Source organism: Octopus sinensis, linkage group LG4 (assembly GCF_006345805.1).
Source record: "Octopus sinensis linkage group LG4, ASM634580v1, whole genome shotgun sequence".
Classification (NCBI taxonomy): Eukaryota; Metazoa; Mollusca; class Cephalopoda; order Octopoda; family Octopodidae; genus Octopus; species Octopus sinensis.
Genome location: NC_043000.1, coordinates 128,869,731 through 128,884,730, shown reverse-complemented (window position 1 = coordinate 128,884,730; position 15,000 = coordinate 128,869,731). Strand labels below are relative to the sequence as shown.

The 15,000-nt window shown below is 38.1% G+C and overlaps 1 long non-coding RNA gene across 3 annotated transcripts in view; it reads right to left on the bottom strand.

Moving 5' to 3' along the window:
- LOC115210340 overlaps positions 1 to 14,994 on the bottom strand; it is a 138,946-nt gene extending 123,952 nt beyond the window's left edge. For all 3 annotated transcript variants that reach the window (XR_004998872.1, XR_003881438.2, XR_004998873.1), the window contains exons 1-3: positions 13,213 to 14,994; positions 8,943 to 9,040; positions 8,572 to 8,668 (exon numbers count right to left, since the gene is read on the bottom strand). This is a non-coding gene — a long non-coding RNA (uncharacterized LOC115210340). The remainder of the gene's footprint in view (positions 1 to 8,571; positions 8,669 to 8,942; positions 9,041 to 13,212) is intronic.
- Positions 14,995 to 15,000: the final 6 nt, after the last annotated feature.

Sequence of the window (15,000 nt, the reverse complement as noted above, 5' to 3'; positions counted from 1 at the left end):
GTATTGGGAGTCCATGTCTAGTGTAAGGGCTTCGTAACTGTTTATGTGGACGTATGAATTTAATGTGTACATGTGACTTCGCGTATACGCTCAAATCAGGAACCTCAAATGGAGAATCCCTGGAATGTTTTATCAATTTTCATTGCACTAGTACTAAATCGATTGTATGAAGTGGGTATGAATTAGTTTGCTTTGATATTTGGAGAAAATCCCAGCTTTTATGCTGTTGGGCTTTTACGCAAATTGGTTGCCACATAACTCAATGCACCTAAAATAATAGACACACATTTATCCATGCATGTACATAGGTATGTAGGTAGAGGGTAGGTAGGTAGCTAGCTAGCTAGCTAGGTAGGTCGGTAGCTAGGTAGTTAGCTAGGTAGCTAGGTCGGTAGTTAGGTCGGTAGCTAGGTCGGTAGTTAGGTCGGTAGCTAGGTCGGTAGCTAGGTAGCTAGGTAAGTAGCTAGGTTGCTAGGTAGGTAAGCAGGCAGGTATGAGTGGATTTCTTGTTTGAGCTCATGCTATATGAAAGTGGCAGTTAATTCAGTAAGATATACCTTTCTATTAATGAAAATTTTACATTAAGGAAGTTACAGAGCCGTCGAGTTGGCAGTCATGAGATCATCGAACAGAATATGTGGTTTTCGGGCCATGTTTCTGTGCTTCAAGTTCAAAATCAATTGAGGTCAGTTTTGTCTTTCTTCCTTCGAGGAGTATCAATTCAGTTTCTCTGTCTTTCTATTTCTTCTCAAACGAAGCCGTAAACTTGAGACCTTTTAACAAGCTTATGTATATATATGTGTGTGTGTGTGTGTGTGTGTGTGTGTGTGTGTGTGTGTGTGTGTGCATGTGTATATATGTATGTGTGTATAATACTGGTGTTGGATGCTTTTTTTAAAATCTTTTACTTGGTTCAGTCGCTGGACCATAGCCATGCTGGTCCAGCTTTGAGGGGTTCAGTCGAACAAATCAACTCCAGTACTTATTTTTAAGTCTGATACTTATTCTATCTGTGTTTTATGCCAAGTTTTATGCTAAGTTTTATGCTAAGTTACCGGGCCGTAAACCATCCAATGCCAGTTGTCAAATGGTGGAGGGAACAAACACAATACGAACACACAGATACACACACATACACACACACACACACGCGCACACACGCACACACACACACACCACACACACACACACACACACACACACGCATGACAGGCTTCCCAGTTTCCGTCAGCAAACTTCACTCACAAAGTTTTCGTCATATAGTAGAAGAAACTTGTCCAAGGTGCCACGAAGTCAGACTGAAACCTAAACTACATGGTTGTAAAGTGAGCTTAGCTATTGAGCCATACCTGGTTATTATTATTTCTTTTATTTTTGCTTTTTTATGCGTATTGGAAAGGCCCGTTTCAATTTTCTAATTTCCTGCCGCTCCTCAGTTTCGTTAGTAATCTCAACAATTTTAAGGTTGAGTCAGTCAGATAGCTTTTGGACACCGTGTTACAATCTGAGTCTCATATGATACCACTGTATATTTCAATGATCGCTTCCTCATATGGAGAATAAAGAAACAAAGTTTGATTCCATCTTTGCTGATGCTAATATTTCCAGTTGCTCAGAATAGTGTCTTTCTGATATTCTATCTCAATGTCATTAAGTTCTTATCATGAACAGCTCAGAAAAAAGTCTGTGTAGTTGAGAAGTTCGCTTTTCAATCATTCGTTTGGTTCATTTCCACTGCTCAGCACTCTGGATAAATTTCTATATCCTAGGACAGATCAATGCCTCGTTAGTGAATCTGGTAGGCAGAAACTGTGTGGAAGCCCGTCGTGCATATATGATTGTATGTGTATGTATATATGCATGCATGCATATGTGTGTGCCTTTGTGCTTGCGTTTGACAATAGTTTGGTTTGTTTACGTCCCCGTAACTTATTGGTTCGACAAAAGAGACCAATAGAATAAGTACCAGACTTCAAAAAAAATTAAGTACTGGGGGTCGACTTTTTCCTACTGAACTCTTCAAAGCGGTGCCCCAGCATAGTCGCACTTTAATGTCTAAAACAAGTAAAGATAAGTATTAGAGTATAAGTTCCTTTCTGCATCTTTGTTAGCGACTTCATTACGGCTGAAATTTCATTTTCGCTCTCACCTGTCTCTAAAACTTGGGTCGTTAGTCTGTTCTATTTCAGGTGTTTCTACAAGATGCAATTTCTTCTTGTTACATCCTCACAAAAGCATATTTTGATCTATTTAAATTACATTCCAGTGTTTATCGAATACTGTTTGATAGATACAGTTCTATATTTAAGAGATGAGGAATTATATACATTATTTATATTATTTACAGTCGACGGATATTTGTCCTCATCTTGTTTGTTGTTAAGACAACGTTTCAGCTGATATACCTTCCTGCCTTCTTCAGGTGTCGTGGGGAAAGTTCGAACTTGTGTTCTCATTCCTAAGGTATTTTTCGATGTATATTATTATTATTGTTATTGTTCAGGTCACTGCTTGGAATCGAACAATGAATCTAAGACAATGAGCTTTCTTATGAAGTCTAAACTATCTTAAACGAACCGATGAGCATTCTTTTACTGGTGGGCCATGCTTGTATTTCAGCCTGGACACATCACCAAAATTTCTTTGATGTTTCACCATTAATTTGAGATGATATGTTGTTATAGTACGAATGTTTGCCTTGAAAGACAGGTCTTCAGTAAAGTTTTTCCTCACTAAAACTGGATGGTAGTGAATGAAAGATCGGTAAATTACCGAAGCGAAACTCTATGGAAAGATATATAAATAAGGTAGTTAATGAGACTTAAACATCCTGTTATACGTGTCTGAAATTGTATTAATAATTCACTGCAAGGAACTGAAATAACACAGACAGAATATAGATAACAATTTTGTGTCTGGATAACTCTGTATAGGGAAAAACCAAAATTGTATCTCTTCGGAAATATCCCCTACGTTTCATAAACCCCCGTAATTATGAAATGTAATACAGCTAATAAATTCATTACATATCAGAAACGAATAGAAGGAAAATTTCCAAAAGTATTTTCGGCTGATATAACAATAATAATAATAATAATATATATCGAAAAATACCTTAGGAATGAGAACACAGGTTCGAACTTTCCCCAAGACACCTGAAGATGGCTGGAGGGTATATCAGCCGAAACGTTGTGTTAACAACAAACAAGACGAGGACAAATATCCGTCGAATATAAATAATGTAAATAATGTACTGTTTGAGAGAATCTAATAGTTTGTTAATATTGGTTAATATTGAACTTTAAAAAAGTTCCGGTTGCCTACAAAGAAATTATGATAGATATTTCTAATTTTGTTGAATCGGTTTCTATATCATATTATGGGGGCAAGTATGTTAATAAATTTGACGACAAAGCAAAGAGCACCACTTATAAACTATCTCCCTGCATGATGCATTTTGATTATATATGATGTTAGATTCAATGAGTGTGTTCTCAACTGCCAGAAGTAAGGCGAGGTACTGTACCATAATTTTGTGCTCAATATCAGTTTCTATTTGTTGTGAGATTCTGGTTAATTATAAAGCTTTGTTCATCTACGCGTTGCCATGCTATAAAGGTCTTTCTGTTAACCTATGCACAAAACTGGCATTCCGTCGGTTACGACGACGAGTGCTCCTGTTATGTGATCAACGGAACAGCCTGCTCGTGAAATTAATGCGCAAGTGGCTGAACACTCCACAGACACGTGTATCCTTAACGTAATTCTCAGTGCGACAAGGCTGGCCCTTTGAATTACAGGTACTACTCATTTTTGCCTGCTGAGTGGACTGGAGCAATGTGAAATAGTGTCTTGCTCAAAGGCACAGCGCGCCGCTGAGAATCAAACTCACGACCTTACAATCGTGAGTCGAATACCCTAACCACTAAGCCACGAGCCTTCGCAATCTCTCCATAGCACAATCAAATTGTGACAGATTATGTCTTTCTTCAATCATTTTCTTAATCTAATGTATACAATTCCGTGCCTTCTTCCTACCCCGAGGTTACTCAGGTGTTGCAATATCATTATTACAAAAAGATGGTTGAAGCACCCAACTATATATTTTATAGACGCTATATATTTTATACACGATGTTCTAGAAAGGTATTCGACAGCAATTTTTAACCAAATGGTTATCAGAAGACATACATTCAGTGAATCAAATCCTTCATACCAATATCATATTATAAATTCTAGACTGTTAGACGATTTCTTCAGAACTTTTAATAACAAACACAAGTACTGTGTCATTTCTTATTCTGATTTCGTTTAACATGTTTCCTCACTGTAGTTCTTCCATCTATTCAGACTGTTTTACAAGCTTGTTATTTTTACCCACATAAGTTTCCAATTGTCTGAAAGCGTATTTTCTACTCGGTTGTCTCTTACTATTATGTGCCACCTATTAAGTAGTTACGATAGATCTTGTATTTATTGTATTGTATTTCATTTCGTATAAGTTCGTGTTTCAGTTTCTATAGTTTAATATCCAATCTATCAACGTTACGACCACAAAATACTTTTGGAAATTTTCCTTTTATTCGTTTCTGATATGTAATGAATTTATTAGCTGTATTACATTTTATAATTACGGGGATTTATGAAACGTAGGGGATATTTCCGAAGCGATACAATTTTGGTTTTTCCCTATACAGAGTTATCCAGACACAAAATTGTTATCTATATTCTGTCTGTGTTATTTCAGTTCCTTGCTGTGAATTATTAATACAATTTCAGACACGTATATCAGGATGTTTAAGTCTCATTAACTACCTTATTTATATATCTTTCCATGGAGTTTCGCTTCGGTAATTTACCGATATTTCATTCACTACCATCCAGTTTTAGTGAGGAAAACTCTTACTGAATGACCTGTCGTCTTTCAAGGCAACATTTCGTACTTATCACAACATATCATCTCAAATTAATGGTGAAACATCAAAGAAATTTTGGAGATGTGTCCAGGCTGAAATACAAGCATGGCCACCAGTAAAAGAATGCTCATCGGTTCGTTTAAGATAGTTTAAACTTCATAAGAAAGCTCATTGTCTTAGATTCATGTCGAAACCTCTTGCATAGGAAAAGCATACAATCGTAACCTGCTTCTAGCTTTAATGGTACTACAACTTACTTCAATCCTGCTGTTGGCATTAATGTTGTTATTATACCCTGTATCACTATCTGGTGTATTGTGATGGACAGGATTATGAGTCTATGTTCAATTGGAGGTAATATGGAGTAATTTAATACATTTTGCATCTTGAGATGCTTTGGATAAAAGTCAAGTTCCATAGATGTTTCAGTTTCGGTATAAAACAATGAGGTGTAGACTCATACTTTGTACAATCCTTATAAAATTCTTTGCTGTTAAAGTTGTAACTCGACTTTATATGTTGATCGGTATGACAAAAAAAATTTCCTGAATGCGGTAGAGATTTATATTCAATACCTCAAAGTCATCCTGTCAATATTCTGTACTTGATTGCCATTTTCATAATGAGAACTTGAAATGATGTGCTTTTAATAACTAATATTTCCTGGCAACGTACAAATTGCAATCACCTATGGCCAATGTATCCAGATTTTAGTATGTTAAATCAAACTTACCAGGATCAAACTGCATGTTCATCAATTTACCTGTTTATTGCATTTCTATGGAGTTTTGAAATATTAATAAAGAAAACTTTTTGAATTGATGACTCGGGATTTATTTCACTTACCTTTTAAGGGACTGGAGTATATTGATTACTTTTATTGTCAAACAATGACCTACTTTGTAGAGTTCGGAAGTTGTTGCTCTGTAAAATGTTTTAGGAATGTTGTTGTTTTATGTGATTTGCTTTTGTTTTTTGTTTTTGTTTTACTTCCATTAATTTTTCCAGCCGCCCTGGTTCCTATTCTATACTATTTTTTCGTTATCGTTTTTCACGAGTCCCTGCGTCTAAGAATATTTTCTTTTTTTTTTATTTTGGCCTCCATCTCTGAGACATATTTAGGTTACATGCGCGCACGCATATAGATACACTGATGCGTGCGCGCGTGCAGCCTAATATATATATATATAATATATATATATATATATATATATATATATATATATATATATATACACAATAATAAATAAGGGCAAAACGAAAAAAATTTCTCTGCTAAAGAAATTTTTTCCTTTTTTCCCTTATTTATAATAACATTTATAATTTTCACGTTAAAAGGTATTATTCATTTGCTGGCCACTGATAAAATGTTATCCTTATATTAGAAATATATATATATATATATATATATATATATATATATTATACATATATACATACTTACATACATAAATACATGCATACATACATACATACATACATACATACATAACATACATACATACATACATACATACATACATACATACATACATACATATGTATATACGTACACACGCGCGCGTTCATATTCTGTATTGCTGAGATAAATTGATTTGGTTTCATGTCAGTCTTCAAGAAAGAGAATTTGGAGCCAGTTCAAATTTCAGAGTTCTTTCTTAATGAGCTCCAGTAAATCTTGTAGAAATTCAAACTGAAAAGTCTTGAAGTAATTCATGTGAGGTTTTTTTTTAATTCTACACAATACAATTTATATTTGACTGTCAGGGCAGATTCTTGGAGTCACGTTCCCATTGCGAATTAGTTCTATCTCTACAGATGTGATGCAGACATCTAAAGTAGAATGTCCCTGATTTCGTAGAAGATCACGAGTCCTATAAGCATTATTGTCTGGGAAGTAAATCTGGTATTCTGTATATTGATATACATATTGGGACTTTCCTGAGATTACGTGAACTTCCTAACAATTTGAGGTTTTTAAGATTTAAATAATTCAAAAGAATTATATACGCATGTTGAATTTAGCTAATTTCTGTCTTCCCAATATTTTCTTCAAATGTTGTAGCATTGCAGAAGACATCTGGTGGTGATAAGTCGTACGACTGTACATGAGATAACACTGAGGTTTAAGGACGGCATAAGGACTACCATAAAGTCACTTGGAATGGATCCAGAGGACATAGAAACCCTTGCTGGATGGCGAACAAAAGTGTGGAGTGGAGTAAAAGCGTTTGAAGAGGCCAAGATAACGCATGCAAGACTCAAGAGAGATTTAAGGAAGAATGTTACGATCGAGAAGGTGAATCCCAATGACATTTTTATGTGCAAAGTTTGTGACAGATTATGTCTTTCTTTTGCTGGGCTCAAATCTCATTTGCTAACCCATGGAAAACGAACCTCCACCAGCTATTCTGTCTATATGCTTATACACACCTTTCAATGCAATGTATGCCAGAAGGTCTGCAAATCTAACAGAGGCCTCAAAAGACATTTTAAGATCCACAAAGATCAGAACTTATTTGCAGCTCTTAGTGAACCAAATCGAATATGCAATCTATGTGGATGTCTTTTCAAAACATTGTCTGGTTTTAAAAACCACATCAGGTACCATGACAATTCTAAGATGTAGGTACAGGAGACGGTCAAACTCTACATAAGGAGTAGACAACCATCACCATATACTTATATATATACATATATACATATATATGTATGTATGTATGTATGTATGTATAAATCTCTCTCTCTCTTTCTCTCTCTCTCTCTCTCTCTCTCTATATATATATATTATATATATATATATATGCATACATACGTGCATACCTGTATAGAAGCATTTATGTGTGTGCGGCGTACGTGTGTCGAGCACGTACGTCTGCTCATGGTGCATAAGTGATATCAGATGCAGCTTTTTGTTTTTCGTGTAAAATACCAATGCACTCAATACGTAATTCTCGGAGAAATTTGTAGGAGGCAGCATATAGACGTGTGGGGTGGGTAGGGGAGGTACGTGTGTGTGCGTGTGAGAGAGAGGAAGAGGTCAGCGAGTCTGTGAGCGCGCGCACCCGTGTATACATTTCCATATGTTAGGTTTCATAATTAGACACCTGATGTCGATTGGAATCGAAAACAGCGGATGGTGTTTGGAGATTTTGGAAGTGAAGTTAATAGTAACATTCTAACTTTAATAGCAGCAACAACTAATCTTAGGTCTTTAGATAGTTGAATACAAATGAAATACATATGTTAAACCTCATTGAATTTATCATCTTCCTTGGTACGTTCCACAAAATCCAGCTACAAAAGCAACATTCCCGCTGCTACAGATATAAAGATATAAAAAGAAGCACACTATATCACTCTCTTGATATATATATATATATATGTGTGTGTGTGGTGTGTGTGTGTGTGTGTGTGTGTGTGGTGTGTGTGTGTAAATGACAAAAATATGTGGATGAAGTGCAATAGTGGTTCTTGCAGTAGGATGAGTATAAATTGTACAAAAAATAGAGCATCCAATGTTAGGATAATGGTGCACACATATATATATATAACTATATGTGTGCGGACGTGTGTGTGTGTGTGTGTGTGTGTGTGTATAAAATAAATATATATATATTTCGAGTGATGCGAAATTCAGCGTCAAGGTACTTACTGCTCCTGGTTTCTTATTTGTTGGAGATGATCTTCAGGTAATCTTTCTGGCCGGAATCACTCCATTCCGAAAATCTGAAGACTAATGACTGAACTGCCTATAAATATACATATTAATACGCTTTTTGTGAATAAGGCAGTCTGATAGATAGACTGGCAGATAAGAGAAATAATAAATATAAAACCAGAAAGAGGAATGAATATACAGAGGGAGGGGGGAAGAGAGAGTGAGAGAAAGACAGAGTGAGAGAGAAAGAAAGATAATCAGAAAGGTGTAAAAGAATATGAGAGAAGTGTGAAGAAGATAAGGAAAAGTATTGCTAAGACTGATAAAAAAAAAAGTCTAAACGATGGAAGATACACCAGTCTCACCTTACGATAAATTATTTCACCGTGGGGAATTAAGAACTTCCATAAACTAATTTGATACCTGGAACAGATAAAATTCACTGTTGGAATTCAGCAAATGTCTGTCAATGAAAGAGAAGAGAGAAAAAAAGGGTTAAAAATCTTTTAAGATAGCCTGTGTATGTGTCTGTCCGTGTGTGTGTGTGTGTGTGTGTGTGTGTGTGTGTGTGTGTGTGTGTGTGTGTGTGTGTGTATGTGTCTGTCTGTCCGTGTGTGTGTGTGATTGTGTGTATTAGTCCTTTAATTCTCTTTCGGCTGTTCACTGGTTGAAATTTTAGAGGTAAAAACTTTGTATCAAAGTGCAACTTGACACCAGACATTATAACTCAAAATATTTTACATAATCCATTATTACTATCACGGAGAGCTGGCGAAATCGTTAGCATGCAGGGTTTAGCGGTATTTTGTCAGTCTTTGCGTTTTGAGTTCAAATTCCGCCGAGGTTACTTTACTGTTCATTCCTTTCGGGGTCGATAAAATAAGTACCAGGCAAGCACTAGGATCAATGTAATCAACAAGTCCCCTTCCCTATGATTTTGGGTATGTGCCAAGAGTAGAAAGAATTACTAACTGGGCAATGGATTTGCAGGATTGCTAAAGTGTCAGAAATGTGTCATGTGGTATTTGTTCTTGTTCTTTACGCTAAGAGTTCAAATCCCATTGAATTCGGCTGGGAAAAATTTTTGAATGTTATTTGATATCAATTTTTTTTTATTGGAAACATCAAACTGAGCAGCTAAATAATTTGCCTATGGTTTTTATACTTTAAATTTCTTCATATATATATATATGTGTGTGTGTGTGTGTGTGTGTGTGTGTGCGTGTGTGTGTGTGTGTGTGTGTGTGTGTTTATACATACATACATGTGACTGTATGTTAATATATCATGTATCAATTTTCCTACTCCACACGTGAAGCCAGGTTTTGATAACGTTTTATTTGATTATTTTTAATACTGATATCGTTTTACTTTTATATACTTTCATTTTTTTCACATATTATTTCCTCTAATTAAAACATTTCCAAAATTAGTGTGATGTGTAAATTTATTTTGTTCTTTTAACTTTTTGTTTTCTTCAATATACTATGTTTCAACGCGTAGTTGGTGGGAAAAACGATCACGTGTTTTTTGAAAATATCTTTGCTAGCAATTTGTTTCAGTTACTTATGAACCCTGGCAAAACCGGATACTACTAGTTAAATATAATATAAGCAAATAGGAACGGCGTGTCAAATGAAAGTTTACAGGAAACGAAAAGTATGGTGGACACTGAAATATATAGAATTTGATGGGTATAGATTTAGCTCACTGGCACAAGGTCACATAGATATACGAGATGGGATGGGCGCAATCATTTGAATCGGCTCTAAGTATGCGACAATGATACGGTCTCACGTCAGAAGCGTATTAAAACAGTAGCAGGTGTGAAGGACCGCAAATATTCCTCTGAAAGGCAGGATTTGTGGGAAGATATGACTGCTATTTGCAGCTAGCAGAACGACCTTGTTGAAACTTCTTTGGGTGTGGAGGCACGGCTCACAATTGTAATTAGCAGTTACATTGTATATTTAACGAGTGCTTCCTAAATTTTCTATTTTGACTTCAAATTTACTTTGTAGTCGAGAACAGATGCTACTTTAATTTTCACATTCTCAAGAGTTGAGATCCACCTTGTCATTGGATACGCGTCCTGGTCATTCTATCTCATGCTATTTGATGGCTGCTGTCAAACAGACATCATGTATTAAACACACACACACACACACACGCGTGTATACACATATCAGGATATTTTACACTGCTACCAGGTTATCTTATCTTTGCTAATTTCAAATCGTACTATGGATAGAAAATGGGTTATTGTTACTGTCATCGTCTCGCTGTCTTTGTTGTTTAGCTCCGGGTCAAATCTGATTAAGCCCATAATCAAAGACAGCGACTGCATAGAGGCTCCTTCACTGTCTCATTCTTGAATGTGCGTAGTAGCTTGGTGAAGGATTAGTCCACCATGATCCCTTGCCTTATTTACAATAGATAGAGACGAATAAACGAGAGAGCGTCTATGTGATCATTTGAACTGCTTTCTAGAAATACCAGCCAGATATTCCCCAGCCGACATCTTACTGTCTTGAAAAAGGACTCACAGGAAAATTCAACCAGGGGTATGCTTTTTCTGTAATGAAAGAAAATAGATGGGATATTTTCTCTCATCAAAACCAACCATTTTTTTCGGTATCTGTATCCTTTTGTCTTTTGTTTGTTTCAGTCATTCAACATCGTCAATGCTCGGACACCGCCTTGAAATGTTTAAATCGTACAAGTCAACCACAGTACTTGCTTTTTAAAGCTTGGTATTTATTCTATCGGTCTTTTTTTTTTTTTTGCTGAACCTCGCAGTTACGGTAATGTAAACAAACCAATACCGATTGCAGGCGGTGGGGGGAACAAGCATAATGCAAACACATACATACATACATACATACATACATACATACATACATACATACATACATACATACATACATACATATGTTGGTGAACGAGCTTATCAAAAGGGCTCCACCCATGCCAGGATCTTTACCCACCCTCTCTATGATTTAATGCGCGAAGTGGAGGTTGTCGCGGATACATCTATTTGGAATAGCGCACGTCTGCGCATCACCGACCAGCGACAAGCACCAACCTCTAGGCTAACACGTTGGCAAAAATCTTGTAATCTGTGTTTAGTTACAGGCCAAAAATTATTATGCATTTGGTCCTCCTTGATCGGGTCGTTTCTCAGCAGCAGCACCGCGCCACGGCTCACAGCACTGGAGTTTCTCCTATTCTGTTGCCAAGAGATCATCGAACAAATCTGATATATGAAGATAAAGCTAAAAGAGCTGATTATCCAACCCCAGAGGCTTCTCCCTTGTGAAGCTAATCATCGCGTATGCCTTCAGCTGTTATTGGTATTTCACAGAGCTCTGCATCCCTGGACGAAAGGCACAGCATACTGCCGAGGTAGAAGGTGAAATCCTCCTCCGACCCCGACCCACCGCCTACTGCGTACAGTTCGGCGAAGTGCTACTGAAATTCCGTTCACATGGGCTCGTGTAACATACGCCCGTCCTGGCTGATCAATGACCGAATTGGGGCTTTCTTGTCACTTTGCACCTCTTCCACTCGGGCCCATCGAACGGCTTTCGCTCCCTCATGTCTTAGCGTATGAGCCCTAGCCCTAACGACACCACCTTCGTGCTTAACATTGAAAAGTTGATCAAGAGCCAATCTTGCTGCGAACACGTCTGTTGCTATGCCTCTCCTAAGCTTCTAGCTTCCTAACTAGGTCTCCTTAGATTCCTTTAAAGCTATTTCCTTACTAAACCCTACCGCCTCTACTCTAAAAGTCCTTTTCAGGGCTATCCACCATCGGTTGTTGATGATTGAACCCGACAACTTCCAATGGACTTACTTGCTAATCGGGTCTCTGAAAGCTTGACGCACTGGGAAGGATGTGTTCAGCTTCCAGTGTCCGGGGTCCTGCCTATAGAACCTTTCTATGTCGTCTATACAGATCACAAATTTGTTGTTTGGTAAGCTGACTTTGAACTGTAGGGAACTTATGCTACTTCTGTCTATAGGCCTACAAATTACTCAAGATGCGATCTGGATGATCCGTTACTGTTTGCCTATATCTCTATTTGGCGCATTCGGGAAATCCAGTCGGTATCTGTCTGAGAGTTAGCAGCGACTGATCAGGATTATGAGGCTTTTATAGCTATCGGCTAGCCGTTCACAGTTCAGGCGTGCAGCTCAAATCGACCACTAACAATAAAGTGCGAGACTTTACAAGGAAAGCCTCCTAGGGGCATTTACAATGACTAGTCTGAAAACACTATCTGCACTAGCGTTTATGTCCAGGATCACTAACTTACCTTACGGTTCCAGGAAGATCGTCCGTACCTTGAGATCCAGGCCTTTACTAAACAACACTGCCACCCACGCCTCCCATTTCAGGCCAACTAAGAGATATGTAGGTTTCGAAGTCGTCGAAAATAGGGGCTAGTGCGTGTGTGTCAAAAATCTCAGTCTCATTTATAGCCGTCACATCTATAGCTAGTGACTTGAGGTCGGTGAGCAGGTGACCTTGCTTCTAGGGCAATCCCAGGCCATGAACATTTATGCCACCCACTCTTAAACCCGCCGTAATGGCCGGAGAGATTTCGGAGAAGAAAAATGGGAGCTACTTACCCGCTGAGTGCCGTTGAAGGTCAAGTGGTTCGACCTACAAATCTGGTTGGAGTTCTTTTGGGAGCACCCTTAAAAGTCTACTCGCGAAGGAAAATCCCTAATCTTTTTATAAGTTTCCAGTAGCATACGCACCATCATCAGTGTTTCTGGCACTTGAAAGATGCTCGTGCCGATGATCACATTCTATCTCACAATGTCCTTGCTTCGTGCTATGAGGGCCGTCAATTCTATGTTGGCTCTCCTCATTAGCACGATGTTTTGTGTCTGTGTGGCTGGTTATTGCGGTTGAGCGTTTTTTTTTTGTAGTTGCGGTAGCGTTGTAGTTTGTTGCGGTTGCGGAGCTAGTTGTGGTAGCGACGAATGTGTTGACGACTGAGCTGCTGGAGAGGTTCGTGTTCTGCAGACGTATCTGTGATTGTTGTGGGTGCGTTTTATATGTTCTTTTAGTGTGTGTTGGTGTGAGGCATGATGTTTTTGCTTTATTTTGGCTTTTATCATTTTAATGAGGCATCAATATCTGTGGAAACAGTTTCGGATATGGGTAAGAGTGCATTAGTATTTGTATGAAAGTCTATGTGTGTGTTTGTGTTTATACGAGACAGAGAGTGAGAAGAAGAGTTCGTTGGGAGAGCCCCTGAGTGTTTCTTATCCGTTATTTTCTTTCTACTGTTGAAGGTGGTGGTGGTGCATCTGCTGCAAGTGTTGCTGGTACTGCTGTTGATGGTGTTGTTCCAGCAGTTGCTAATTTAACTATTTCTGTTGTTCATGCTGCCATTTTATGCTGGGGTTGGTGCCGCTTTTGTTGTTGTTCGCTGCAGAAAGCTTTCAAGTGGCCAGTCTCCCCTCACAGGTGGCCTAAAATCCTTCTACCCTGAACCGGAACATACAACTCATCCCATCCCGGAAGGCGAATAAGGTTTGGGATCATGTGGATAATGTCTGGTTTGATGTGGTGTAGCACTTCCACACTGATCCTAGACCAGTTATCACGACGGGATCGCTTCACCTTTAAGAAGTTGGTGTTACTTCCTTCTAAGACGATGCATGCAGTGATCCACCATATATTCACCATATATAACCCCCGAGATCTTCATTCTTACCGTCCTCCTTTCTAAATATGATGGAAAGAGAACATATTTATCGCTCTGACAAAGAACCACGGAGTATCAGACGACCAGAGCTTCACTCTTGAAGAGTACTAAAATGCCAGCAAATTACTTAGCCCTCGAGATAACTTTAAGTCGGCCTTTATTTCTTTCAGCGACATTTCATTCTACGACAGTCAGATTCGCTGTCTCCAGTTGTTTTGTGTTCATGGAAATACATTTATGTATTTTGTGCGTGCATGTGTGTGTGTGTGTGTGTGTGTGTGTGTGTGTGTGTGTGTGTGTGTGTGTGTGTGTGTGTGTGTGTGTGTGTGTGTGTGTGTGTGTGTGTGTGTGTGTGTGTGTGTGTGTGTGTGTGTGTGTGCCAGTTGCGTAGAGGCGGGCGTGCCTAGGTCAGTCCATTATTTTTCAAGTCTATCAATTTGGCCTCTTGAGCCAGACATATCGTTTTAATATGCTCATACTAAACACTTCATTTCCTTTTGCATCCATTGCTGCAAATCTGCTACCGTTGATGCTGTTGTTGTTATTCATGTAATATTGTTGTTACCATTTGTGTTGTCGCGGTTGTTCCCCACCACTTCTGTCATATTTTTGTTGTATTAATTGTGGTAGAGGTGATGGCGTTGTTGGTGGCCGTGTTCGTAGTAGTGCTGTCAAAGTTTTTTGTTTTGTGGTTGAT